Source organism: Pelobates fuscus, chromosome 8 (assembly GCF_036172605.1).
Source record: "Pelobates fuscus isolate aPelFus1 chromosome 8, aPelFus1.pri, whole genome shotgun sequence".
NCBI classification, from domain to species: domain Eukaryota; kingdom Metazoa; phylum Chordata; class Amphibia; order Anura; family Pelobatidae; genus Pelobates; species Pelobates fuscus.
In genome coordinates, this window is record NC_086324.1 from 80,729,031 (window position 1) to 80,754,454 (window position 25,424).

Sequence of the window (25,424 nt, forward strand, 5' to 3'; positions counted from 1 at the left end):
TGGTCCAGCTTTTGTTCATCAGTGCCTACAACAACTGACTCATATGCTTGGTATAAAGTGGAGGCTTCATACAGCATATAAACCCCAGAGTTCTGGTAAGGTAGAGAGAATGAATAGAACTATTAAGAATCAGTTGGCTAAAATGTGTCAGGAAACCCAACTTAAGTGGAACGTTCTCTTACCCATAGCTTTATTGCGAATCCGCAGTACCCCTACCAGAAGGATGGGCCTCTCTCCTTTTGAAATCATGTATGGGCGACCACCTCCCGTACTTGGTAACTTAAGGGGGGGCTTGAGTCAGTTGGGAGAAGGAATTACCCGGCAGCAGGTTGTAGAGTTGGGTAAGACTATGGAGGAGGTACAGAAATGGGTACAAGATAGATTACCTGTGAATATTTATCCCCCAGTTCATAGTTACCATCCAGGAGATCAAGTGTGGATTAAAGAGTGGAATAATGTACCGTTAGGGCCCAAGTGGAGAGGTCCTTATGTTGTTCTTTTGTCTACCCCTACAGCGATAAAAGTAGCCGAAGTGACTCCGTGGATACATCACTCCAGGGTTAAACCAGCAGCAGTCGATTCTTGGCAAGTTACAGCAGACCCAGAGAATCCTTGCAAGATCCGGTTAAAACGCACGACTCAGTCGGAGTAACGAGGAACTTGTGTGGATTACAAAATTTTATTGTTTCAGGGATTTGGTGCGTGAGTGAGAGGGCCATAATAAAGCCTGTCCGCCCACCGACGTATAGTGTATAAGCCAGGGAAAGTCTTGAAGGGACTCCTGTGAAGACGAGCAGAACTCCATTCCCTGCAGCCCTTACATCCTGGAAGCTGAGGTGCCTTCGCACGGACGAAGACTGAGGATGACGGCGAAAGATGTGTTCTTGATAATGTTTATTTATGTGTATTTTTATATTCAGGAAGGTAGAGGTACCGACACTCCTAGCTGTGAGGTATGCATTAAGACTACAAGAACAGGTAACCATATTTCCCAAACCCTAATTTGGCATTCACAATACGAGTGTAAAGGAGATGTATCGAGATGTAGATACCTAAATATAGACTATAGTGTGTGCCATTTAGGAGTAGGAGAACCTAAGTGCTTCAGTCCGGAGTATCAACCTCGTACAATTTGGTTGACTCTCAGGAATGGAGATCCTCAGGGGACCCTAATTAACAAGACGGTATTAGAATCCGTACATTCTTCGGGTGTTCTGCTATTTGATGCGTGTAAGGCGATATCAAGTGGTAGAAAGCCGTGGAATGTATGTGGGGATCTTAGATGGGAGAGGACGTATGGGTCTAACGATAAATATATTTGTCCCAGTAGTAAAAATAAATATGTGAGTCCTAGATGCCCAAATAGAGATTATAACTTTTGCCCATATTGGTCTTGTGTGGGGTGGGCAACTTGGGGACAGACAGTAGACAAAGACATGATAGTGACTAAGTTGCCTACCAGCCCATATTGTAAGTCTATGGAATGCAATCCAGTCCATATACTTATAAATAACCCCGACAAGTTCTTAGACAAATATGGTAATTTATTTGGGTTTCAAATATACGGGACGGGTTTAGATCCTGGGACAGTATTGTTTAAAGGGATAGAGACTGATACGGTATCCTCCCAAACTCATCAAGTATACCATTCCTTTTATGAAGAGATGAGTATAGATAATAAGATCCCCCATAATGCTAAAAACCTGTTCATTGATTTAGCCGAAAGTATTGCCGGTAGTCTTAATGTTACCAACTGCTATGTGTGTGGAGGTACTAACATGGGAGACCAATGGCCTTGGGAAGCAAAGGAGGTAATGTCCGGTTCTGAGGCAGTTGACCAATTAATATCTACACAAGCCGATTATCATATGAGTGTTAGAGGTAAATCTGAGTGGAGATTAAAGACCTCCATCATAGGTTATGTTTGCATAGCAAGGAAAGGAATGATGTATAATACTTCTGTAGGAGAATTAACTTGTCTAGGGCAAAAAGCTTATGATGATGATACAAAGAATACAACTTGGTGGTCGGCTTCAAATGTCTCAGAACCATCTAACCCGTTTGCTAGATACGCCAATTTAAAGGATGTGTGGTTTGATTTATCCATCACATCTACCTGGAGAGCCCCAGCAAATTTGTACTGGATCTGTGGTAAGAAAGCCTATTCGGAGTTGCCACAGGACTGGGAAGGGGCATGTGTGTTGGGTATGCTCAAACCATCCTTCTTCTTGTTACCTATTGAAACAGGTGAGACTTTAGGTGTTAAAGTGTATGATGTGAATCATAGGAAGAAAAGGGGACCCATAGAGATAGGCGCCTGGGAAGATAATGAATGGCCTCCCCAGCGTATTATAGATTATTATGGGCCAGCCACGTGGGCAGAAGATGGTACCTTTGGTTATAGAACCCCTATTTATATGCTCAACCGTATTATAAGATTACAGGCGGTGGTTGAGATTATTACTAACGAGACATCACAAGCGCTCAATCTTCTAGCGAAGCATAATACCAGGATGAGGACAGCAGTCTACCAAAATAGATTAGCCTTGGATTACCTTTTGGCAGTAGAGGGAGGTGTATGTGGGAAGTTTAACCTGAGCAATTGCTGTCTTCAAATAGATGACGAAGGGCAATCAATAGCTGAGCTTACTAGCCATATGGTTAAACTAGCGCATGTGCCTACTCAGGTATGGAAAGGGTACAATCCAAGTAGTTGGTTTGGTAGCTGGTATGAGTGGTTTGGAGGGCTTAAGGCAGTGGTAGGTGGAGTCCTACTGATTTTAATGTTGTGTCTACTCCTGCCGTGTCTTATACCCTTAGTAGTTAGGTCTGTGCAAAGCCTGATAGAAAATATAGCAGAAAGGAAGGCTGCTGCACAGATAATGGCAATTTATAAATATGAGGCTCTAGATCAGGGAGAACCAATGCAGGAAGATGAGTGTTGAAGATTCACATCATAAGATAAGTCTGGTCTGGTTCAAGGTAACTTGCGGTGTATGCAAACTAAGGTTAAGTGATGCCTCAAGTAATTGTGAAATGTCAAGAGGCATCAAAGGGGGGAATGTGGTGGAATCTCGGTAAAAATAAATTTAGTAGGCCGAGATTACCACGTGGCATGTGTACGTGCATATGCTGACGTATCGATCAGTTGGTTGCACGAGGCAAGATACGATCAGTAGTGTACGGAGCATGTGCAAGAATACAGGATGTAGTATTCCCCTCCTCCATTGTGCTGGACAAGCCATGCGGTCAAGCAGGAAGTTAATTCTTATTTGTATTGATTGGTCAAGAGAATGTGCGGGTGGAGCTTAATATGGGAGGAGTTATGTGCCTATATAAGGAGCCTGCACTATTGTCCGGGGCTCAGAACTTGTTGTATTTTGGTGACGTTAGTCCCTCTGAGTCCCGATCGGTGATCCAATAAAGAATCTCTTCCTTCCTGAAGAAACCTGTGTCCATCTCTCTGTGCTTCGCTTCCGTCAGTTTCTCCGGTATCAACACCACTCAGTTTCATACACATCACTCATCATAGCCTCTCACACACCGCCACATACATCAGTCACAGCTACCCATACACGGCCACATACATTACTCACGGCTACCCAAATATTTACTCCCATGCATCATGCACTGCCACACAAATCACACAGTTATCCACATCACACACAGACAGCCCTGTCGCACCCGGTCTTCTCCTGCAGAAAACACCAGATGTCTTTAAAGAGCTAAATCATGGCCTGCAAGGTGTACTTGGAAGCAGGGGCTATAGGTGCAGGCGCCCGGTGGGACCCAACTAATATGTTAAAATGTTCTAAAACAATATGACAAATTACACCGGTAGGGCAAGGGCAGTCCTAGCACCATAACCATTACTGCAAGCTTCATGCAGTCCAACCGTCCCAAATTTGGCGGGGCTGAGAACACACAAGACCACTGAGAAGTGTACAGCAGTAGTCAAGTCGAGAGATGATAGCGGCATGGAGCAGCATTCTAACCGTATCCGGTGCTGGATAGGGGCTGATGCGACAAACATTTTTGAGATAGATTATAAGCAGCAGGATTTGGCAAGTGACTGGACATGAAGGGTGAATGAGAGGTTGGAGTCAGAGAGAACACCTAGAGAATAGGATCAATGGAACAAATTGTGGGACTGGAGGACCGAAGTAAAGCAAAAACCTCACGGTAGATAAAAATTTGATTTCTGCAATATAGTTTAGTTCTTCTAAAATCAAAATAATAATGCCAAAAATAAATCAGATTATGTAGCTTTTAATACCAATAATATGGTACAGTACCATAGGATGAAAACACTCTCCCTTTAGAGGACGCTAATAAAATGCTTACAGAGATTTCCTGGCATCAACAAACTGTAAAAGCAAAATGCTGGACAGCATTTAGAACCCAGAATTCTGCAGTTGTGCACGTTGCATAGCTAGAAACTTTGCAAAACAAGCGTTAACCCTGCCGGCTGGAACTATTCTAAGCTTCCTTGTTGCATAGGGGACAGAGTAGACTGGAGGACGAAGGCTGGGATGTTGTAAACAGGGAAGCAATGCAGATTGAGCATCAGTAACAAAGTCGTTTTGAGGATGAAAATAATGAAGTCACCTGCAATATGAAACACAAAACGGCCTTGCTGGAATTATTGCCCAGCTTTGCACTGACTCAGCAGGTATGTATATTTTATACACAAGAGATACAGAGGTGTGTGTGTTCCACTGATTGTTTAATATTACTCAAATATTATTAATTGTTTTAATTGTCTGAATTATCATGTCTACGATGAATACTATTATTTGATGCTTTCTCAAGCCCATATAAACCTTCATGTGTGCTTGCATATATTGGGTATGCTTGTAGACAGAAAAGAAAACACTTCTATTGTCTTCATGCTGCACGGTCTACGCTGATTAAGGGGTTAATTGCCAGTAGATGATCTCATCCTAGGAAAAAAAGTGCAGAATCACATTAAAAGGCCTCTAATAATCTCTGTATCTACAGTGACAGATCCCAGTAGGCCCTGGTGGTACAGCTGCACAATGTCCTGTCATTGTCCTCCAGTTTCTTAACCCTTTATATAAAGCTGTCATATACTTGTACATGTGATCACAAATTCTTTGTTGTGTTTTGGTTTAATCTTTTCTTGAGATGATTTTTCTTTTTGTGTTTATCATTCTATTCAAATTCAGGTTCAATTTAAGAATCTTTTCCAGTTACAAATGACTGGCATTCTAATTCTACTGTTTAAAATGACACAGCACTTTAAACCAAAAGTCATTCGAATTGACTTAACACCATTAATCATGCCATACATTCACAAATCAATCAAATCAGCATGCCAGCATGGCAATTAAATATTAATCAGAGTGAACTTGTAGAAACACCATTTATCATTTTATTATTAAAAGTGCCAACCTGCCCCCCAGGTCTGTGCTCCTGAATTAGGTAAACAGGTGAAATGTTTAATTGAATTATATACATCGGTTCCTGATTGCTTAAAAGTCTAAAGGGAGTTCCAGTTAGATAGAAGTTAAAATAGTATAATGCAAAATAAATATAACACTTGTCATTAAAAATAAATAAATACGAAAGCCTTAATTTTAGACGTCCAAAAGAACATTAAATGTGGGTAATCTACTGTAATTCTGTTGTTGATACATATGAAATTTTCTTTTCTTTGTTAAAATACCAGCATAATTCTGCGGTATTGTACTGAGGTTACAGATCATATACAAGGGGACAGAATTCAACCCTGAAAAGGAATATGTAGCGATTACTTCTCACTAGGTATGAAAAACAGAAGGCATTTATTTATGTTTATGTATGTTTGTTTTATATGATCAAAAACATGTTTGGTAGCTCGTTCTGTAAATTCTTTTGATGTTCTTTAATTATTTTGAAATATTAGTGTCACAAGGCTCAGGGCATATTCTAATATTGTTTTGAGGAGAATTTCCCAGCACTCAGAGCCCGCTGCCTGCATGGGGTGTTACAATTATTATTTTCACTTTCTCTTTATCAACACAAATAATATGCCATGCAGTAGAAGGCTGATCTATGACAAGATTGGGCTGTGACACTTCTGTATCACTTCTATACCACTGAATCAATTAAACTGGTATCGCTAAGGTGAGATATTAAACAATTTGGATATATTAAACATTTACCACTACTTACAGTTTGGGGAGGAGAGGATGCCAGTGCACTCCAAGCACCATAGCTACTACATATAACAAAATGCTATTACTGTTTGCTCAGAATCTATACTCTTTGATTTTAAGAATGATGATTTATTGCAGAAAAATACATTTACACAAAGTGCACATATAAACTGTGCATGTTATGTCATATGGTCAGAATTTACGATGAAAAGCTGCCACAGTTTGATTCCTTCTGTGGTTCTTGGTAAACAAAATTGCAAAACAATTTAATTCAACATTGTTCCTTTTTTTTGTCAAATTAACTAAATATACAAAAATAATTCATCTGAATTCAAGCACTGGAAATGAATGTATTATTATTTATTTATTTAATATGTTCCTATTTTATTTTAGCTTGACAGCAACTAGTAGGTATGGAAAATGCAAGATGTAAACAGTGCCTTGTCTCAGAAATGACAGTGTTATTTCTTAAATGGCTGCAGGGGCAGCATCTGTGCCCCCAAATCACTTAATTGAAGGGATACTCCACGCTTTATAACTACAATAGTCTTCTGTAATGTTTATGATGCAAAGCGTACCCTGCCCCAGTTCCCTAGAAATTGGACAAACCATTTAGGAAAAATTTGCCCTGTTACCCAAGTCCCCGCCGCGTTTCAGTCACATCCTTCCTGGTTCTGCAGAGTTGCAGAAGCCGATGCAGTTGCTATGCAATTGCTGCGAGCACCAGCTGACCACTATCAGCCAATGAATGGCTCACCGTGCATGAAAATTTGCAGAGAATCGACATTAACCGTTCGGGACTGGCTGATGACACCACATGATTCTGCTGGAGGTGGAGTTAAACCTCTGACAGCTAAGGGTTTAAACTTGATATGTTCAGCATTTCATAGTAAAATGCTGCGCATACAGATTCCAGGCACCATGGCCACTTCTAAGCACCAACCAACTTTAGCTTGATGAAGCAGTTTTGATGTAAAGATCATGCTCCTGCAATCTTGCTGCTGAGTTCACAGATGATTAGGAGATAAATCACTTTGTTTATGCATCCCTAGCTACACCTTCCCTGCTGTGATTCAAACTGACTCCGTTAATACATTATTTAATTTTCAATCATATCTTCTAAATTAAACACTCTGTAATATAGAAAAAATTAGACTTATTTTGAAGGAAGTGTGTAGGGAGACCGTGTGAGTCACAACAAAGGGAAAAGTGGCGAGGACTGCATAAACAAAATGAGCGATAGAGCAGCAAGATTGCATAGACATGTCCAATACACCCAAACCACTTAATTAAGCTAAAGTTGGTTTGGTGCTTAGATTGTTCCCATAGTGATGAAACTTTAACTTTTGCACTACATCATATCTAACTAAAATTTTGTATTTTGTTTTTATTGATTTTGATTTCATTTTGTTCCTCTGTCATGCACCCATACAGAGAAAAAGAAAGAAAAAAATGTTAATCATGCAATTGAATGCAGTTTGACTGTAGGTGTAATAGAATTAAACTACTTGTCTGATTATCGTTAAATCACAAAGTGTTAAGTAGTGCTAATACATTTTGAGTCAAGTAACCATGGAACCAAAACCCTCTCCCTGTGGCAAACTTGCTGTCCTGGGCTGGAGCCCCGAGTCGGCTCCTGAACATTTCCTGGTCAGATTTGAATTGCATCTGCAATTAGAATTGTTATCTATGTCTCAAAATTACATTTAAGTTACACCTCCAATTACAAATATTAAAGTAATCTCTGATCATCTCAATTATGTAATTACAAACTGAATAATTATAAAATGAGTTAACAAATGAGATGCACAGTTTAAATAGCAAACAAAGGGGCAACAAAATGAAACAATATGCTGATGCCCCTGATCTTTTTGCCACCTTCCAGTGCCCCTGATGCCGGTCTATAATCGGTGTTAGGCCGAAAAGCGAAAGCGAAAATGACTTTTTTCACCAAATGATTTTGATGGGATAGGCCTATTTTCCACTGAAAATTTCGGTGCCTACATTACAGGCAATGCTGTGCAATCACAGACACACATTACAGACTATGTTGTGCAATTACAGACACACATTACAGACTATGTTGTACAATCACAGACAGACACACATTACAGGCCATGTTGTGCAGTCACAGACAAAAAAATCAAGTAGCACAAAATAAGATATGAAGTTTACCTATTAGGATCTACTTACCAGTCGGACACTCCAGTTATGTCCAAATGGCTTAACCTTATAAAGTTAAACATAAAGAATTTCACCTAATCCACCACTAGGTGGATAAGTGGAGTCTGGCATAGTGTAGTTAGTATCTTATAGTAAATTGAATGATAATCCACTCTAAATACACAATATGATCACAACACATATACCTCAAGTGCAAAATAAAAATATTAGTACTAGCCTTATAAGGTAGCCAGGGGAAACTGGAGGTAAGACCAAAGGTACTAGTCTAGTGAAGTCACTAGACTAGTACCTTTTGGTTTTTCCTCCAGTTTCCCCTGGCTACCTGCAACGTACTTTATGTTTTAACCTCTTGTCTACCTTCCAGATTGATCTATTGTCTGTATACAAGGGAACAGTTTCTGTGCTAAAAACAAGCCTTTTTAATAAAGCTCACGTACTTAAATGACCACTATAGGCACCCAGACCACTTCAGCTTAATGAAGTGGTCTGGGTGCCTGGTCCAGCTAGGATTAACCCTTTTTTCTGTAGAGAAACTGCTATGTTTACCTATGGGTTAATCCAGCCTCTAGTGGCTGTCTCATTCTACGGATATTTACAGCTGTAACTTGGTAGAAGAGTAGCCTTTTAACCCCTTAAGGACCAAACTTCTGGAGTGAAAGGGAATCGTGACATGTCACACATGTCATGTGTCCTTAAGGGGTTAAGGACCAAACTTCTGGAATAAAAGGGATCATGACATGTCACACATGTCATGTGTCGTTAAGGCTAGTACTTATTCATTTTTTGAACTTTTTTGCACATTTTTTGCACAGGTATGTGTGTTCTGTGATCATACTGTGTATTTAGAGTGGATTAGCAGTCATAGACAGACACACATTACAGGCTAGTTTTGCCCACTCCTATCTCCTGGAAGAATCTGTTCCGGTTTGCTAGATTCTGATTGGCTGCTCTAGTATTTCCGGGTCTGAGGGTGTCGGTAAAGATGGCAGCAGTCAGCGAGCAGTGGCCGGACCGGAAATAGAGAAGGAGAAGCGCCTGGAGCTGGTTCTCCAGGGTCCGGCTGTAGATAAGAAGTTGCGGGCGTGTGGCGACCAGGTCCCCCCGGTTCTCTTCACCCTCTCCCTCAATTAACTGGAGGTGAGCGGGTGCTCGGAGCTGCGTGAGCTGTCAGACGGCCTGGGCCTCCTCTCCCACGTGCAGAACCTGGTGCTGTGCCGTAATAAGCTGCAGAGCATTCCCCCGGCTCTTGGCAAGCTGAAGGCCTTCTGGGTGTTGAATCTGTCTGGGAACGAGCTGAAGGAGCTGCCGGCAGAGATCACTCAGCTGTCTGACCTCTGCACCCTGAATGTAAGCTGGAACCGGCTGTGGGGCATTGTGCCCTCTCATAATGCTGGCTAATAACTGGGCATTGTGCCCTCTCAAAACAGGGAAGGGGGGTGTAATTTTTGATCGATATGACCCTTTTTTGGCAGAAATGGGATAGGCCCATTTTCGGACTAAAATTTACCTGTGCTGTACTATGGACACTATGCTGTTAAATGGACACTTCAAGCAATCCACACTCTTGTCATTGTCTCTTCTCACTGTTTTTATTTAAATAGACAGTATATTCACCAAACAAACTAAAGCTTAATCTAGTTGTTCTACTGTCTATAGCAGTCTTTTTAATGTAAACACTGTCTTTTCAGAGCAAAGGCAGTGTTTACATTATTGCCTAGTAAAACCTCTAGTGGTTGTTACTCAGACGGCCTCTAGAGGGGCCTCCTGGGTGCTTAGCATCTCCATGCATGAATCAGTGCATCTCTGTGAGGAGATGCTAATTGTCGAAGAGAAACTTTTTGCTTCGTATGCTGCCTATTGGAAATCCTTGGATTGGCTTAGATCATAAAGTTTGATAATCACAGCCATGGAGGTGGAGCAAGGCAGAGTCAGCTGCGGTGAGACCTCTGCAGCACTGGAAAAGGGTCAGTAAACTCACCTTTTTACTGCAAGGAGAGGGGGGCCGGGACCTAAATAGTTATTTTGCCACTATAATACATGTTTGTGACCCTGACACTATAGTGTTCTCTTAAGCAATTTGCAACAAAATCTTTTCAGTTATAAGCCATATAGGACCCAACCGAAAAAAAATAAGTGCCAAAATAGCTATTCCATAAACCCATGGAGTGCAGATGTTTAGAGGAAATACAAAGCATTCCTGTTATGAACAACGGTAGGACCAGAATTGTCTGAGAAATGTATATTATTGATCTATATAAAAAGCTGCAAAAATGGCAAAAACTCAAAAGTAAGCATCTTGGTGTGTTTTGGTTTGTTTTTTGGTGTTTTTTCATTATACATGCTTTTCTAACTTGCCAAAGTGCTTTATATTATGTGAAGAGCGTGTCATGTTTGTTTATATACAAAAAGTGCAGATTTCAATAAATATTGGCACTTTTATAATTTAGCTGGTTACTCCCCCAGGTTGTCAAGCAAACAAAAGGACGGTTACTTCCTTTTTATTTTTTTTAATTTTTTTTAAGCTTAGTTAGGCTAAACTCAAGAGGCAGCAATTGCTCAGAATACCTGGCTTACAAATATTTAGCACTGAACTGCATTGGGAAGCCTGTGGTTGGACAGTCACAGAATGTCTAGGTGGAGGAAGAAGGGAACGGTTAGCACAGGCTGTAGACAACATATCTCAAACTTTTGCAAGCTATTTTAGGTATATCCCCAATAGAAATATGCATAAATAAATGCATTATGTTTTCATTGGAGTACATCTTCTAAACAGTGATTTTTATTTCTGCATTGTAGTGTCCCGTTAGCCCTGCAATGTAAACCTTCAGTTACTGTGATTTTTTTTAATTTAGTGCCAACATTCAACATTCTACGTTGCGGGATTAAAATAACACCACTGCACCCACACCGCCTCATTGAGATAAAGTGGCCTAGCTTATTTTTAGTGGTCCTTTAAGCATCTCTTATGCTATATTCAGCAAATTTGAGAAGTAGCAGTCACTCTTGGGAACAAAGAATATCATGACTAAGTGGTGGTGTCTGTATGAGATATATTTTCCTATGGCACCATCTCGTCTCTATTTACTTTTAAGAATTTGAGTGTTCGAGATAGTCCCAAAGCAATGCTTTGCAGTGTGTAGCATACATTTCTGGGACTGGAAGAGTTGCAGGGCCCACCCACTGTAAAAATACAGTTAGATTATCTTGACACGGCAGCGTCAGGTCCGTCAATGAATGGATGCTTAACACTGCTCTTGTTGGTACCTGTTTCTGCTCTATTATGGCCAAGATAACTTTGTCCATCCTCTTTTATTCTTCATGCATCAGCAAGCAGCAATGAAGGGTGTCTAAACTCCTGCTGTGGTGGTGAGTGAAGCTTCACAATGTACTGCTTCCTGGCAGATGCTGTCAGAGGTAATTGAGCAGAGAAACAAAGATCTGTGACAGGAAGCATACCTTATCAAGCTTTCAGACCCCCCTCCCATTCTATCCCAATGATGAGTTCTCCAGAGTGATCTGTGTTCACTGTCTGCTTTTTGTCTTTTGTTCTCTGTTTTCCTCCCATAACCATGAAGTTCACAGTTAAAGGTATATGTGTTGTTCTAGAATTATTAGATATGAGACAGATGCATGCATAGTAAAAAGAGGGTTTTATTCTCTATTTAGTGACTTAAACAATTCAGATGGAATTTCCATCTTGTAAAAATGCTCCAGTCTTTTTCCACCATTTTGGCTTTAATGTTTTTGTCAGTGTACCAAAACTTACTGTTTAGGGAATTTGCTCCAGTCAGTGAATCAACCATTAATTATTGTATGTATGTATGTATGTTGTGATGGATAAGACAAGCACAAATGTTGTTACAATGTTTCTCAACCTTTTTACAGAAAAGTACCCCTGCACGTCTAAAGAAAATATTCCTATGTATTCCTGCTTCGAGAAAGTAATTTCTGTTGACTTAAATTTGAAGTGAGACGTGTAGACATGGATATTTTGTTGATCCAAGGTTCGACAAATCCCAGACGACAGGTTGCCATGGCGACCAGGACATTTGTGCTGGCGCCTGGGATTTGTGAGCGTGTTCAGCCCCCGAGGTGACCGGCTGCTTGAGAGCAGAGGCTAGCAGTCGGATCACGGAGGGCTGAGGCAGGCAGGCGGCTGACGGAGGGAGGGGGAAGGCCGGCTCATGCATTGTTGAAGGATGAAGGGGGGCAGCGGGCTCATGGATTGCTGAGGGAGGTGGGCGGACGGCTAACTTAGTGCTGCAGCGAAGGAGGGAGGTGTAATCTCCCTCGTGCTCCTTGCAGTGATGCCAGGAGCCGGGTTATGATGTTACTCCGACCCCCGGCTCACTAAACAGTGCGCAAGAGGGAGCTGAGTAGGGAGTTGACAGCAGCCCCACTGGACCCAAAGGAAAGCCTATCCACTCAAGCTTTCGAAAGGTAGGGAGGCTGGGTGGATTTAAATTAAAATTAAAAAGTTACTTGTGAGTCAGTGTGGGTGTCTGTGTGTGTGTGTGTGTGTATGTCTGTGAGTGTGAGTGTTTTTACTGCTCTTTTTCCCACGCGGTGCTGGTGATGCCGTGGTTGGGCCACCTTCATGGCTGAGATCATCAATCTTACCAATAGGAAAGCATTGGGAGACTATTGCGCATGCACGGCAAAATGCCACTGACCCAATTTAACGTCTTATAGAGATGCACTAAATCAATGCATCCCTATGGGGAAAATTAACATAGGTGCTGCACAGTGTGAATCACTGACCCAGGAAGCACCTCTAGAGGCCGTCTGAGTGACTGTGGCTAGAGGTGTAACCAGGCAGCAATGTAAAGCATGCCTTTTATCTGAAAAGTCAGTGTTTACATTAAAAAGCGTTCAGGAACAGGATATAGACTTCAGAACAACTAAATTAAGCTGTAGTGGTACTGGAATGATTGGTTGATTGAAAGCAACCAATCAGAGTGTTGCTATGAGTCAAATTACACAGCATGGGAAAATTCCAAAGAACTTTCTCACACTGTGTAAAATAACTCAGAGCACTCTGGTTTGATTTCAAGCCAACCAATCAGAGTGCTGTGACAGGTAAATGTAGAGACTTACCTGTCAGTCTTCTCATTTACCTGTCAGAGCATTCTGATTGGTTGATTCCAAGCCAACCAATCCGAGTGCTCTAAGCCTAATTGCAGGGTGTGGGAAGACTTTATAAGCCTTTTCCCGCCCTGCGGAGCTCAGTCTGCGCAGTGCCCTCCATGGGTGAAGATAACTTTTTTAGCGTTGGGTTTTTAATTTTCTTTTCAAAGTTCGACGGGTATTATGGATTTTTATTTGGCATTTTTTCAGGCTGAAAAAATAAGATTTTAGAAAAAAGATGGAAATGGAAATTTATTTTTTATTTACAGGGATTTTGTTTTATTGTTCCCCCCCCCCTCACTATTTTTAGGGTGAAGGGGGTAGGTAGGTCTTTATTAAATTTTTCTTGGGTGGGGGCTGGGGGGGAAGGGAAGGACTACCCCTTATTGATATTCAGGGGCCCCACCCACCGCTCAGGGGTGGGGGTCGGGGGGGAGTACAATGGGTTCCCCCCTTATTGTTATTTAGGGGCCCCACCGCCACTCAGGGGTGAAGGGTCGGGGGGAGGACAATAGGTCCCCCCACCTTTTAATTTAGGGCCCCCACCTGCCGCTTATGGGTGGAGGACAATAGGTTTCCCCCCCCCCCATTTTAATTTAGGGCCTCGACCCGACGCTCATGGGTGGGGGCCAAGGGACGACGATAGGTTACCCCCATTTTCATTTAGGGCCCCCTCTTGCCGCTCTGGGGTGTGGGCCGGGGGGGGGGGGGAGCAATAGGTCCCCCTGTTCAGCTTAATAGCCCCCACTCGCGCGGCACAGGTTTTTCTTTTGTTTTTTAACAGTGAGATGCAGCCGCAATCTGGTCAGAATTTAATTAATTCAAATTAAATTCCGATCCAAACAAAGTCCCGAATTGCATCCTAACACGAATGGAGAAACTGTTCTCCATCTGTTAGGATGAAATTTTGTGTTTTCGCCAGCATTCAGTCTGTGACAGGACGTTCGTGAATACTGACAGGAAGCATCACGAGATCATGGAGGAAAGGTAAGAATTGTGGGAAAATTTCTCTGACCACAGGAAATGGAGCACACTTTGCTCCTCCGCTGGTCAGAGATGGTCAGGCGTAGGAAACCTCCATAAGACAAAATAGTCAAAAAAAACTAGAGCAGACAGGAAGCAATGAAGAACAGATCCTGACAGAGGGAGAGAAGAGGAATCAATTAAAGAAAGGTAAGTTCGGCATGACAATGCCGCTTTAATGAGTAGAGTCTCCCCCTAGCATTTTCTATCTTTACACGATGATTGTGCTCTTCAGGATGCCCAGTAACTAAAATGTTACTATGTTCCTTATGATAGCACTCAATTTTGTGGCTGAGGTTGCTATCAAGTAAAAAATTAAATACTAGATTGCAAGTGGATGAGCGTTTAATACAGCTCTATGTACTTTAAGTGTAAGCCACTAGTGGTTCTTATTTCACTTATCTCGTGTTTGACACAGGGCACTTTTTATTTTCTTCTTTTTTTCTTTTTTCTTTATATTAAAGTGAACTAATAAAGTTTGTCTTTTTACCTCTTAGAAACTGTTTTATAACTTAATGGTAATGTATTGAGATTTATTTTCTCATTTATTTGTAGTTACGTAATTAGGGTTATCCCCGTTTTGATTACAAGTTAACCCTTTAGGCTTCGGTATATATATTTTTTTTGTATCCGATTGCCCTTTTTTTGTATGTACTTTGAAGTAGGTGCCATTACAAATATTTTAAACAAAACAATTTTGATGTAATAATAATGTAATTTTTCTTTAACCTCTTTACCTCTCTCTAACATATCTGATATACTGAATATAGTTTACTTTGGCAATTTATTATATTTTAGTTTGTTGTTTGTGAGCACTGACCCAGAAAGGCTGTGTTTACATTAGAATTCCTGCAGGTACAGTCTATAGACACCATAACAACTACATTAAGCTGTAGTTGTTCTGATGACTATAGTGTCCCTTTTAAGGCAAGTTATATAAAAACATAGAGGGGATCATTCATTATTTTACTATGTTTCTTCAATTTCCAGAGAATTGATGATTTCCACCTCAACCTACCATATCACTCAAACAAACCCCAAATTTTTTTCCAACTCAACTCTTGCCAGATAACTGTATTTTACTTTTTATTCCATCGCCCCTGCTCTAAAAATGACACTGCAGATAAAATAATTAAGTTTTTTTTTTTCTGGGAATAGATTTCACTAGTTTGTAGTACTGAAAAATTATGTATGTGTATACATGTATAATATTACAGACACAGCACGCCACTTTTCCTGCAAAATACACTCCGTTGTCGTCTTTGACGGTAAACGCAAACCATATTTTAAACCTTCTGAAGCAAAGATGCAATTGAAAGAATGTCTTTAAAACATCCTTGACGGAGGATTTGAGCACTCCTATGGATGTGGCTAAATTAGCCACTAATTCTTGCACTCCACTTTCCCATGTGTACCTTTTTGTGTACCTCTCATACAGCACCTGTATACCTGGTGTTTTTCAGCACCCTATGTTTATATATGCAACGTGCTCTTGAAAATGCATGGGCATTACTGAGTACATTTCTAATATCCGCACAAAGAATCAACATGATAAAAAAAAAAAAAAAATCTATTAATTTAACAATAATAAATCAGAGCATTAACTATATTAGAAGTCCATTATTAATTTTGTAATTAAATGACTGTGATCATCTTTGCATGGATTCAGTGGACAAAGAGAAATAAGACAACATTGCTCTCTCTTTAATATCTCTTTAATAAATAATGAGGCAATTAGACTTAGAATATAAGCACTCACGTGTATATGAGCACTAAACCTTTTCTTGATGCTATGAAGAAGAGTCTAATCCCACCATTGATCTCATCATCTTGATATTAAACTATTGCATGAGGATATAACACACATGGGATATGAAATTGTTTACTACAAAAATTATTATTAACCTTGACACCCCAGATATTTGTGGACCACGTTTCCCATTATGCTCAGCCAGCATTAAGTCTTCACGGGAGAAGTATCTCACAAAATATCTGGAGTGTTAGGATTAGCTGTCACTGCACTAGTTATTGTGACAAATAATTGCTGCTTAGGTACAGCAACAGTCTGAGGTCTGTAGGTGGCAGCAAAGTGCCCACTATTGTCCTATTTGTTGAGGGTATAATGACAGTGCTGCAGTCTCTCAGTGCAATGCTGTTATTACGGACACTCAACGGGAAAAGCCTTGTTGATGGTTTCAGACGTTCATAAACTGTCAAAAGATACAGTTTGTCACTTAAAATCATTTGTTTACTGGACATTACTAGCAATGCACAGAGCAAGCTGGTTAACTTTTAAAGAGAAATTGGGTGAGATTCTAAAAAGTGCCCTTTATTTTTTCATTTTTTTGGACTCTAATCTGTTTGTATTTATTAATGTGTTTTAAAAAAGGGTCTAAAAAGGTTCAGGTTTTCTCTGCCCAATTTCTGCCATTTTGCACAATATAATCAATTACAGTATAGACATCCAAGTTTAGAGAGGTGGGAAAAAAAGAAAAGTGAAACAGAACACTTTTCTGGCGTTAAGGGTGACAGAATGATTGATAAATCTGATGTGTTGCTGAAAAAGGACATACAATAAAAAAATGACAGAAGCAACAGTGGGGAAAAAAAACACCAATAGATCTAGTAAATTGCTCTGAACAAATGTCCAAAAAAGGAGCAAAACTGTTTACAATACTTTAATAAACCCCATAATAACAGTTGTCACCAAGTTGAACACCAAGATGGCTCCCTTTTAAAACTTAATATATTGTATAGCATTACGCAAAAGGTCATTTGTCAAGCTATACAGCTCCCATGCAGTTTATAATAACTTGGAAAGTAGCTTCATAATATAAATTACCATTAATACTTGTTGGAGTGACCCTTTAAATTAGTGAATGTAACTACTGTTGCCAAAGTAGTCGCCGATACAACTTCAAATAAACATGGCTCTGATAAATATTTTGAAGTTTGTATAGTTATGTCAGATTTTCAGAGCTTTTAGTTCCCAAGTCCTACAAACATTTCAATTTTAGGGTAAATGTTGTTTTGTTTTGTTCCTATGCCATCTAAATAAATCTTGTGATTTCTAACAATTTGTTATATATTTTCGGCATGATGCGGAAGACTATTACGATTGAATAGCATAAATTACTGCCTTGTTTTCTGTTAGGCACTTCCTATAGTTACCGCAGACCTTTTCTCAAAGTGTCTAGGAAAATAATTACCGGTAGATTTGAATCCTCACATATTGGATTATTTAGCAACCCAAAAGCTAACTAGAAACTTGCAATGGATTCTGCTTTCTTTTTCATTTCCCTTTTCTCTTTTCTTTTTCATTCATGTTTTCCTTTCTTTCTATGATTTTTCTTTTCTTTTTGGGTAAATGCTTTGCAGTCAAAGCTCAGCCTGGCTTATTCCATGAGCACTTCATGATGAGCTTAAGTATCTAGAACTCTTTCTGATGTATGTGTGTTTAAAGGTACACTATAGTCAACAGAACAACTACAGCTTATTTAATTTGTGCTGGTGAGTAGAATCATTACCTTTAGGCTTTTTGCTGTAAACACTGTCTTTTCAGAGAAAATGCAGTGTTTACATTACAGCCTAGTGATAACTCCACTGGCCACTCCTCAGATGGCTGCTAGAGCTGCTTCCTATCTCAGTCTTGCCTAGTGTGCATCACAACATATCAGTATCTCCTCCCTCTGCATGCAGACACTGAACTTTCCTCATAGAGATTCATTTATTCAATTAATTAATGAGGAGATGCTAATTGGCCAGAACTGGGTTTGACTTGTGCTGGCTCTGCCCCTGGTCTGCCTCCTTCACAGTCTAAGCCAATCCTATGGGAATACACAGAATACAGCAGAAATTCAGCGCTAATCAACACACAATATATGAAGAATGGACAGCAACCCGAGCAAAGGAAACCCCTCAAGTTCTTCAATGGATCAAATACAACATAAAAAAGATGGAGTAGGGCTGCGCCAATACGAATAAATAGTTTTAGAGAGGGTAGGAGGTCTCGCTAGAGTAGCAGTAGATAATCAGGGAACTGTGATACATAGTCTCAGTTGTCCTCAGGTGTCTGTGTCCCCATGTCTCACAGTGTCCCCTAGTGACACGGGGACACTGGGAGACATGGGGACACAGACACTAGGGGAGAGAGGGAGACACTGGGAGCAATCCATCTATACAGCAGAGTCAAACTGTAAGTACCATATATACTCGAGTATAAGCCGACCCGAATATAAGCCGAGACCCCTAATTTTACCCCAAAAAACTGGGAAACTTATTGACTCGAGTATAAGACTAGGATGGGAAATGCAGCAGCTACTGGTAAATATCTAAATAAAATTAGATCCTAAAAAAATTATATTAATTGAATATTTATTTACAGTGTGTGTGTGTGTGAATGCATTGTGTGTGTGTGTGTGTGTATGAGCGCAGTGTGTGTGTGTATGAGCGCAGTGTGTGTGTGTATGAGTGCAGTGTGTGTGTGTGTGTGTGTGTGTGTGTGATGCAGAGCCTTGGTGGGGGTGGGCATTTTTATTATTTTTTATTATTATTTTAATATTAATAGTTTTTTTGTTATATTAAATTTTTTTTAAATTATTATTATTTTTTATTTTATTTTATTATTTTATTATTATTAATATTTTTTTTTTCGTCCCCCCCTCCCTACTTGATACATGGCAGGGAGGGGGGCTCTCACTCCCTGGTGGTCCAGTGGATGGGCACTGTGTAGGAGGGGGCTGGCAGAGAGCTCTTACTTACCTCTCCTGCAGCTCCTGTCAGCTCCCTCCTCCTCCGCGCCGGTCCATTCAGCACCTCTGTCAGCTCACACTGTAAGTCTCGCGAGAGCCGCACTATGACCCCGCGGCTCTCGCGAGACTTACACTGGGAGCTGACAGAGGTGCTGAACGGACCGGCGCGGAGAAGAAGGGAGCTGACAGGAGCTGCAGGAGAGGTAAGTAAGAGCTCTGCAGCCCCCACAGCCCCCTATCTGTATTATGGCAATGTAAGTTGCCATAATACAGACAGTGACTCGAGTATAAGACGAGTTGGGGTTTTTCAGCACAAAAAATGTGCTGAAAAACTCGTCTTATACTCGAGTATATACGGTAGTTTTTTTGGTGATTTTACAGAATTTTCTCTTATGTCACCCCTTGTGATTTACATTATGTGATGTCACACATACATAATTAATTATGCAAATTAGTAAGGTATTTTTTTCCAAGAAAGGTGGCAACCCTTACTACTCTTCACATACTCTTGCTTAAGTATGGAAGCTTAAGAGGGATATATGGAAACAAAACTTGTGTGGACTAGCTGAAATGAAATTACCGTATTTATCGGCGTGGAGAATACTATGGAAAGGGGGGGGGACACTATGGGATGAGGGGGGGGGGACACTATGGGAGGAGGGGGGAACACTATGGGAGTGGGTGGAGAATACTATGGGAGGGGGTGGAGAATACTATGGGAGGAGGGGGAAGAATACTATGGAAAGGGGGGGGAACACTATGGGATGAGGGGCGGAACACTATGGGAGGGGATGGAGAATACTATGGGGGGGAGAATACTATGGAAAGGGGGGGGAACACTATGGGAGGGGGTGGAGAATACTATGGAAAGGGGGGGGAACACTATGGGATGAGGGGGGGGAATACTATGGGAGGGGGGGAAATTTCCTGGAATTTCCTTCTGAAAATGAGGTGCGTGTTATACGCCGGTGCGTGTTATACGCCAATAAATACGGTAGTTAAGACAATGCTGACTTTGGTTTCTCTAACACTCTGGCATGTTCCCTTTCTTCTACACTCACTACATCCACCTTTTCTCTGTCTCAGACTGTATACCAGGAGCTTCTACCTGCTAGTAAGAAGGTAAAGAGACAAGTGGACATGTAAGTGCTAGGATACATTTCTGCCAACAGCATCCTGAGCTTGGCATAAGTGCGTGTGATGATGCGCTCGCATGGAGCGATCACATCATTAGAAGCATTCATGCCTTGCTAGCCTTCCAATTCTTTGGACAGACACGCCTCCTTTTTGGGCATCTTCGTCCCTTTCGGGAGTTCTGGTTACATGATCTGCGTCAGTGGCCCACCCTTTTACACCGCCCATTGACTTCCTGCTTCACTGGACACTGCTGTTAGGGGATATGGATTTACTTGAAAGATGAAAGCATGAATTAGAGAGCAATTAGCATATTTTAAGAGAATCTGAGTTTTCTTATAGCTGATCTAATGAGTTTCCCTCCAGCAACATTTCCACCAGATACATAACGCTTGAGAGGTATGACTGTTTTAGTGTTTTTGGTCGGTAAGATTCTGTACTTAGGCCCCTCATAATTGTCAGCACCAGGCCCACTGGGCTCTTAATCTGCCCTGCCTGGAGTGTCCCTTTAAACGACACTGGACATCCTCACACTATGCATGAGGACCTCCAGCGTCGCCAGAATCCCTATAGGAAAGCATTTAATAATGCTTTCCTATGGGTAGGTCTAATGGGCGCGCGGCCATTGCCGCGCATGCGCATTAGGTCTCACCCGCAGAGCGTGGGCAGAGCATGACCGAGCGCCGAGGGACATCGGCGCTAGATTCAGGTAAGTCACTAGAGGAGTTTTAACCCCTTCAGCAACATGGGATGGGGGTGGGAGGGAGAGGAGCACTGCAGGGTCCTGCAGTGCCTGGAAAACGGATATGTTTTTCTGGCACTGGAGAGTCCCTTTAACTCCTAATTGGCAGATAATTGAGCAATGAGACAGCAGGGGCATGATCCATATACTAAAATAGCTTCATTAAGCTAAAGTTGTTTTGATGCCTGACACAGTGACATGTAAGCCGTTTTAAATAGTAATTATGGGATAGAACGAGCCTCCACCTATTTTTTTTAGATAATAGATAAAACATATGAATTTGACACACACACAGTTACACTCTGACAGAAACACAAATACAACACTTACACATATGGAGATACAGATACACTAACACAAATGCAGATACACACATGTTGAAACAGATAGAAACACTGATACGCATATACAAATACAGATACACACACTGACACATACAGATTTACAGACACACAGATAGAAACACTGCCACACATGCAGACACACAGACATGCACAGACAAATATACACATGCAGACACACAGACGTGCACAGACAAATATACACATGCAGACACACAGATACAAACACTGATACACATGCAGTTGCACAGACACACTGATACACTGACACATATGCAGATACACAAGCACACAGTTATACAAATACTGGCACACATACAGATAAAAACATTGACACACATACAGATGTCCAGACACATATACAAACACTGCCACACATGCAGATGTACAGACACACAGATACAAACAATTGCACACATAGAACAATTGCACAGACACATGCAGATACACAAGCACACAGTTATACAAATACTGGCACACATAGATAAAAACCTTGACACGCATACAGATGTCCAGACACATATACAAACACCGCCACACATGCAGATGCACAGATACACAGATACAAACAATGACGCGCATAGAACAATTGCACAGACACACTGATACACACACTGACACAGATACAGTATTTGTGTCAGTGTGTGTATCAGTGTGTCTGTGCAATTGTTCTATGTGCGTCATTGTTTGTATCTTTGTGTCTATACATCTGCGTGTGTGTATCAGTGTGTCTGTACATATGTATGTGTGTCAGTGTGTGTATCAGACACACAGGTACAAACGCCACACATTCAGATCTACAGACATAGAGATACGAACACTGAAAGAGAGACACTGTCACACATGCAGATACACAAACACACTGGTACAAACACTGCCACACATGTACATGTACAGACATGCACATATACACAAATGCAGATCGACAGACACGCAGAAGCAAGCACTGACACACCTAGGTACACAAACACACAGATCCCAACACTGACATGGATATACAAATGCATACTGAAGCAAACATTGGCACACACATCTAGATACACACAGAAACACATACACATGCAGATACACAGAAATGAACACTGCGATACATGCAGTTGTGCAGACATACTTCTGTTTGGTGTATCTCTGCAATCCGTTAGGAGTGTAGACCAGGGGTGTATTTACCCCGAGGCAAATAAGGCATTTGCCTTGGGCGGCACCTTCTTGGGGGCGGCAAAAAAAGCCACCCCCCCATCCGCCCTGGCAAATGCCTTGCTAGCCTCTTGTCCTGGGGGGGCTCAGGAGCTGGCCTGGTGGCCGCCTCAGGGCCCCCCAGGCTGGCAGCGGCGGCACTTTCCAGGCCGGAGCCGGAGTGACGTCATGCTCCGGCATCACTACGTGGCGCGCAAGGGAGCTGAGCAGAGAGCTCAGGGGAAAGTGCTCCCTCGCTGATAGCACTTACCGGTCGCCCACCAAGCAGCCCCACTGGACCCCAGGGAAAGTTTTAATCCACCCCAGCATTCCCAAAGGTAAGGAGGCTGGGGGGATTGAATAGTCTCTTAGTGAGTCAGTGTGTGTGTGTGTCTGATAGTGACTGTATTTGTATGTTAACTAGTGTATGTGTGTGTGTCTGACACTGAGTGTGTATGTGTATTTTGAAGGCGGGGTGGGGGGGGGGGGGGGGGGAGAGAGGGGGTTGCAGGGGGACGCCTGAGTTTTGTTATGCCTAGGGCAGCACAAAACCAGGATACACTACTGGTGTAGACACAATTAGTAAAAAAAAACAAAAAACTTTTTATGAGCTCTTCTTTTTAGGCATATTATGAATAAATGTGCATACAGTACAGGAATATGCTGAATATTTTTAGCCTGTAAGCCAGCTTTATAAAGAAGAATGGTCTGGGGAAATCATTCTTGCCTTTGGAATCCAGTCATTGAGCACAGATTACTATAGTTGCCCTTGTGACCTCCTTATAGACCTCCCTATTCTGTAGTAAGTCATTAGCAGAGCTGGCCTCTTTTCTCTAGATTTTCTAAATAAAAATGACTCGCTATTCAGAGGGATGCTATGTTTCACAAATATACAGCCAGAATAAGAAGCTGTCACAAAACATTATGTCTCCATGAAAATAATACAATATTATTAGTTTAGACATGGAAAGTGTAACTTGAAACTCCTAGACAAGCAAGATGGCTCTTAATTAGTACAATATAAAGCATGTTGAATGCTTATGAGAGTAATTGCAGATTTATTAGATCAATATTATGAACACAATTATGATGCTACTGTTTTATATACATGCACGTTGTTATTTAAAAAATGCATTACTTGGTGTAGCTATTATTATTTTATTAGTGTATTTATAAAAAAATTGTGATGCTCTACTGTGGAGACTCTGAAGCCTGCAAAAGTTTAGATGGGTAACACAAACGGTAGATAGAAGGTCTAATTTTTTTCCCATGCATCAAGAAAAACATATAAAGAAAAACTTACAAAGTAGAGGAATATAATACAATTTTTTTTTTTATATATGGGGGCAGGGCCTGACTGCCATGCTGAAAGGCTGCATTAAACAGCAGCTCCAACAATCTTTCAACTTTTCAAATATATTCATGTGAGTGCAATTTAGCCACCAGCACTAGATTTGATTTTAAAATACTACAGTAGAAGAAAACACTAACATTTTAGCCTTTTCAATATTGAAAAACTGAAATGGGCAAGCCCTATATATATTTGACGCTGTAAATTTCCAAAGGTCAATGAAACCTGTACATGTGGGGCATCATTGTATCAGTGGGACATCACGGCATGCAAATATGTGTATTTTATTGCAGTAAAAGCTAACAGTATTACAACATTCACAGTTAAAAGGACTCTATAGTCAACAGAACATCAGCAGCTTATTGTGTTCGTTCTGATGAGTAAAATCATTCCCTTTAGGCTTTTTGCAGTAAACACTGTCTTTTCAGAGAATATACAGTATTTACATTACAGCCTAGGGAAACCTCCACTGGCCACTCCTCAAATGGCTACTAGAGCTGCTTCCTGGCGCACTGACATTCAGTGTCTCCACCCTCTGCATGGAGACAATAAACTTTCCTCAGAGATTTATTGATTCTGTGCATCTCTATGTTGAGATGCTGATTGGCCAGGGCTGTGTTTGGCTTGTGCTGCCTCTGCCCATGATCTGCCTCCTTAACAGGCTCAGCCAATCAAATGGGGAAGCATTGTGATTGGCTTTTGATCAACACATCTAATGATAGCAGGCATCTCAGGGCCAGAGCCAGCAGCAGCAGCAGACTGGAATAAATGTAAGATTTTGCTATATTTAGAGGGGCAACGGGGGAATAGATGGTGGTTTTAACACTATATGGTCAAGAATACGTTTTTGTTCCTGATTCTATAGTGTTCCTTTAAAATGCCATGCAGACCTTGGAAAATAACAAAATATCTTAATATCCCACACTTTTTTAGATTTTATTTAAAATAAATTATGTTTCATATATAAATATTTAATGTGAAATGAAAGCCCTATTTCTCCTGAACAAAATAATATATGATTTGTGTGGGTGCACTTAATATGAACTCTGTAAATCATGGTTGAACAGATATATAGCAAAACATTTTGGGTTTTGTTTTGCTTCAGAACTTGTACAATTGCCTTCGTCCTTAAGGGTTTAAATGATTGTGACTTTTTTATTTTTTATTATTTATTGATATTCATAGGGAAGTTTTTGATCATTCCTGAGTATTATAGATGGCCCATGAACAGTTTGCAAAGGCGTACCTAAAAGTAGGAATCGACCGATTATCCTTCCGGCCGATATTCTGTATTTTCAGCAATATCGGTATCTGCCTATAGAGATACCGATATTGCCGATAATACATACCAGGACCGCCGGGCCCATGACAAGCCAGGCGGTCCTGGAGGGCCCAGCAAGTGCTTACTTACCTTCCCAGCAGCTTCCTTCAGCTCCC

General features: G+C 41.0%; 1 protein-coding gene across 1 annotated transcript in view; it reads left to right on the forward strand.

The window, feature by feature from the left end:
* Nucleotides 1–4,358: 4,358 nt before the first annotated feature.
* PLEKHM3 (pleckstrin homology domain containing M3) overlaps nt 4,359–25,424 on the forward strand; it is a 220,129-nt gene continuing 199,063 nt past the window's right edge. The window contains exon 1 of the mRNA XM_063430113.1: nt 4,359–4,672. The gene's annotated coding sequence lies outside the window, so the exon portion shown is untranslated. The remainder of the gene's footprint in view (nt 4,673–25,424) is intronic.